This window comes from Glycine soja, chromosome 10, assembly GCF_004193775.1.
Source record: "Glycine soja cultivar W05 chromosome 10, ASM419377v2, whole genome shotgun sequence".
Classification (NCBI taxonomy): Eukaryota; Viridiplantae; Streptophyta; class Magnoliopsida; order Fabales; family Fabaceae; genus Glycine; species Glycine soja.
The window spans coordinates 11325490-11331265 of NC_041011.1; the positions used below are offsets into that span (position 1 = coordinate 11325490).

General features: G+C 25.8%; 1 long non-coding RNA gene across 1 annotated transcript; it reads right to left on the reverse strand.

The window, feature by feature from the left end:
- Positions 1–1628: 1628 nt before the first annotated feature.
- On the reverse strand, positions 1629–3598 carry LOC114370960. Its single transcript, XR_003657972.1, has 2 exons — positions 3424–3598; positions 1629–2118 (listed from the first exon to the last, which is right to left on the reverse strand). It is a non-coding gene; the product is annotated as an uncharacterized LOC114370960 (long non-coding RNA).
- Positions 3599–5776: the final 2178 nt, after the last annotated feature.

The following is a 5776-nucleotide window of genomic DNA, read 5'->3' on the forward strand; positions in this document are numbered from 1 at the left end:
CAAAGCCTATTGATCCAGCTATTAGCTACAAAATAAAATTAATTAATTAAAAAGTAATACCAAGAATATTTATTATAATTTATTTAAATTTTGTGTTTATTGATCCATTTTCGTGTGAGTTGAAACCTTTCCCATAAAAATAGAGTCAATGTATACTATTTAATTAGTTCAAAGTAAGTTTGAACGCATTTTTCCATTTACTTTTTCTGTTTTCTTTTTACTACTGCTATTATTTTAGAGCTTTGGGAATTATATCTTTGTGATTCAATAATTTTTTTTCTTCACAGTTATTGTGTTCTTTGACCTTGAAGTTTAGGAAGTTGCAGCGTTGGAATTTCAGTTTACCGTTTCGGCAACTATAATTAATTGTTAGTTTATAAAACTTTGTGAATCGCCTCCACCAAAAAAGTCGTGTATACATTTATATTGTTTGACAGTAACTCCTAGTTTATATATATATATATATATATATATATATATATATATATATATATATATATATATATATACCTTAAAAAATTGATTTTTTTATGCAAATAAAAACTCTTCGTTTTTGTGTTGAAACAGGAATGCAGGCTTAGCTATACTAACTAAAATTTTAAAGGTAATTATTACACATTGCAGCATTTGCCCTAAAAAAACTATATTAACCATTTGTATATTTTCTGCAATCAGAATAAAAAAAATCTGCAAATTTGACAATTCCCATTTTAGCATTATGAGATCAAATGTTGCCATTAAAAAAAATCAAATGTTGATTTTATTTTAGCTTTTATGTATGCTAGAAATGTTTTTTTTAACCAAGAACATTTTCCAGTTTAATTTTTGTTATTTTTAATACTTGCTAAAATAATTGTTTTTATATTACTATTTTTGTTCGTTTGCGGAGACAAAGAACTGGCAAGTATTGCTGATTTGTTGTACTCTGCTGTAAGGACTTACAGTAATCTTTCTTGATGTTTATCTTCCGTAATTCTTGAGTTGTCTTTTATATTTATAAATAAATTATTCTTTTTGGAAAGAATATTCATAAATTATTATTTTCTCTAAACTCAAATCTTCTTTATTTTCTCTCTATTATTCTTCTCATGGGTCATTATATTTAACATGTTAAGGTTATCTTTTTTTAATTCACATTTTAAGAAGGTAAATTCTTCTTCTCTCACTAATCAATATTATTCATAGAGATTAATTTAGATCAATATGTGTATTGTTCCATTGTTCATATTAATGTGAAAATGTGTCTTAAAGACAACCAAATAGAAAAATCCTAAAAATATTTTTATAAAAAATCTCGAAGATCTTATCAAAGAAAGAAATTAATTTGAAGATTTTTTTCCCACCAAAAATGAAAATAAGAGATTTGAAGATGAGACACCATTTAATGCGTAGCTAATTAATAAATAAATAGATAACTTATTTTGAAATAAAATAATAAATTTAAAACTTTCATAATCATGTGGTAAAAATCATTACATACTTAACTCAAATAATTCAAACTCAAATAAATACTAATATTGTCAATATAAATATATTGACTCACATTTTACCTTACAATTCCTTAAAGCATAATCAAACTTAAGAAATAAAAATCACTAATTTAGTTTTAAAAAATCACTACATAAAAGAATAAACCACACAAACCGTCAAAGCTTTATTGTCCCAAAATAAAACTAAAAATAAAAGACAATAAACAAAGGGCTAAGCTTTTCCTCCCACATCATCATCTTGACCTTATAGCGTTTCACCCGTAAAAGTAACATTCAGTCCAAATACAAACAAAACAAACAAATGGAAAGTAAGATACATTTCACAAATATTTAAAACTCACAGAAGACATAAAGAGAAAAGATATATTATAAATAATTGTATCACACAAACACACAACATCCACTTCAAATGTTCAATACACATAGACACAGATGCAGGATGGTTCACATTTAACTTATGAATTAGCATGCATGTGGTACCATTTCAAAAACACTTTGTGAATGTAGCCTGAGAGTCCATGTAGTCAACGGATTGTCACACAATGAGCAACTTGACATTATCACTCTCACTGAGATGACACCACCAGTAGCGCGTTAGGGTGTTTCGGCCTTGCAAGGATACTCCAACCTACATGATCAGTATGAGCTTAAAGGAGATTTCAAATCGTCACACCCCAAGGGTAGAGTCGTACATCCACTCATTCATGACCTCGGTTAGGTTTATAAACATCTTTCACTTCAAAACACGTATAAACAACATAATACATGATTCAGAGACAATATGCACTTGATTTGTTTTCAAAGTCTCTTGGAGATTCCTATTCGGTGGGGACTAAGTTCTCCTAATGTTTTTGTAACACCTACACATATCATGTCATATTGCATTCACATTCATTCATAGACATCATGCATTGAATCATAGTATAAACATCATGTATCATGATAATATTTATAGGACACAATATACATGTGCATAAAATCAAGTAATAATATTTTCTAATTACAACATAACAATAATTTTCAAGATCATATCATAATAACACTACAAAATCATAGCCATCAATTACCAATAGAAAACAATACATCATATAGGCATTTAATTAAATGTATAAAAATACTAATAATAAAATATACTTATCTTCAAAGCTTTTAAATATATGGGAAATATATAGTCACTGTGCTTTACACACATATACTATAATAATAATAATAATATGAGTACATATTTTTAAATGTAAAAATTCTGGACTCATGAATCACAAACTGATTCCTGAAATATACTTAAGTAAATATATATCATATATGAAATTACAATCTAAAATGAATTGTTGCAGTCACATCACTAAATAAATTTATATATTTATACTACAAATTAGGATCGTATCTATATATTGAGAACATATATGCCTATACACTAATTATATTAAAACACAGCCACAAGGAATTCAAGCATGAGAAATTCGGCCACAAGAATTCAAACCCTGTAATTCAAATCAAAACACAATTTAATTCAATAGAAGGAAGATTTTGGCCAATTTTATTTAAAGCAGCTGCAAATTCTAATTTGAAGAGTATTTGGTTCGATGTACAATACCCATCTTCACAAAAATGACAAAACTTTCACAGTCAAATGTCCTAGTGGTAAAACACTTGTATACATATGTAGAACTTATACATATTACTCATATATAATTAAACACAATTAATCATAATCCTCAATTAGTGAAAAAAGGGATAACATTAAGAACATTCAAACAATAAATTCATGACTTCAAAATTGAAAGTGCTTTTGGGTATTCACAATCTATCCAAGAATTTAAACACACAATACACATAAACCTAAGATCATAAAGTCCATTTGTGACTCGTTGTTGCTCATCCATGGGAAGAGAATAGAAGAAAAAAGAAGAAGAGATAACCCACTTCCCCTTACCTCAATTATGCGTCCCTCCAAACAAAGCGGTAGAAACGACGATCCTCTATGTTTCTTCTCCCTCATCCATTCGCGATTCTGATGAGACAATCTCCAAAGAGAGAAAAAAAGAAGACCTGTAAGGAACAAACTAGAATTTCAGAGAACCTGTTAATTTTTAGAGTTGAATTGGATTTCCAAGATCAAAGGCCCACAAACATTTAACTCAACATAATTTAATTATTATTATTATTTTCTATAAAAAAACAAAAAACAAAAAATATTTAATAAAAAATAATGTATTTTATAAATATATTCTTCTTAAAAAGGATGTTACATAAAAGAAGAGATTATTTCTTTCTAATTTCATTATTCCTGCTCTATGTTTGGTAGAATATTTATATTCTATTTATGTAACTATAAAATCAATCATTTAAAAGTCTTGAGTATTTTATCAAAAGAAAGGAATTTTAAGAATATTTTTTTTATTGGAAGTGAAAAAAATAGTTATATTTTCACTCTCACTAGAAGTGGAAAAGTAATACAGAAAATGAATAAAATATCTTTCTTTTAAATTTTTCATTATATATTTCTTTATATGTTTTTTAAGAAAAATTTGGAATTTGAAACATTTTTAGAATATTTTCTCACTAGAATTGAGAAAATAATGCAAAAGTAAAAATTAAAGAATAATTTTTCTCATTGGAAATGTAAAAATAATAAAAAAAAGAAAAAGGAAAAATATTTCAATAAGGTGAATAAAAAATATTAATTCTTTCTCACCGAAGTGAGAAAGCAATAATTTATATTTATTCAAATTCTTAAATAACTTTCTTAAATTATAAAATAAGCACGCCAATTATTTATATGCTCATAAATTTTTAGTAAAGAATTTTATGCTTTCTCATATAACATCAATTTCCATTCTTTTATTATCCCTCGTTGATTGGATTTGATAATAAGAATTTATTAAGCATCATTCTAATAATGATCTATTTAAGAGAATGTAGCAAAAAATAAGAAAGGACCCTTCATAATCATGAACCCATCCCAAGGAAAGCCAGAAACTCATAATTCACTTGGCTTTTGGAATAAATGGTGATATTTTTTATAAAAAAAAACTACATAGTTTTCTTTAATTTTCTATCATTTTTTTGGGTGCAGTTTTATTTATTTTTTTCCTTTGTAGGATAAACAAGGCGCTTAAAGCTGGCCCATACACATCTTAAGAGATTCCAATAAGTTCTTTTCAATGATTTATCAATTATATAATAATCTATTGCTGGTGCCCTCTTCCCCCACCTTGACCTTTATGTTCAATTTTTGACGAGGTGATGATGGTATTACGACCTTCTGCGTTATCTTTACAAATATTTTCTGATAAGAGTCCTCTTTTAATTAAAACAAAAAATATTAAATTAAGGAATCTATTTCGATTGATCGAGTATGATTTATAAGTTGTTATAAATCTTCTAATATTATTTTTTATTCTCACATTTAAAAACAAAAAAAGTATAAAATCATAATTAAAGTCATCAATTTTTATTCAATTTTTTGTCTACTCTAATCTCACAGTATCAATTTATTCGCTCAAATGAATATTTAACACATTACTATATTTGAGACAGATACTATCTCTAACCCAAAAAGACATATACTTGATAATTTATTTAATTGTTTTATTTTAAAATTTAGGCACGCAACCAAATCATAGTTATATTCCTTTTTTTAAAATTTAAAAATTATCTTCAAGCTGAAGTTTTTTTTTCTTTGTTTTTTATGGTAGTTTTTTTGTCCTCTAAAAACCATTACCCTTGACTTGATTGCAAAGAAGAGATTACTCTTGGAGGAAAAAATTTCAGAATATGATGTGAATCTCACACTTTTGTCACAATATTTTAATTTAAATATTTATATTTAATTGTCTTCGTTTGACACTTAATCAAGTTTACTCATAATGATTTATATAGCTCTAAAATTAAGATTTTTAAAAAAATGTGATGAACAAAAAAAAAGTGACTAAATTACTTTTACAATGTCATAATTAGAACTTCTTACTATTCATACTCATGTGTTAAGAATATGAAATACACATGTTTACGATATTTCTTAATCACCTATTAAGAGTTGGATATCTTATATTTTTTTATGAAAATGAAAGATATTTTCTACAATAACTAATTAACTATTCATATTCACTTATTTTTTTTCAGTTTTTTTTAAAATAATTTAATAAGTTTTAATTTTTTTCTAAAATTCTTAATGACAATCGAACATATCCATGGGAATAATATTCTCATATATATAATATTCCTAAAAATATAATTCCCAAAAATATAATTTTATAACTTGAAACAAACACCTCCAAATGAAC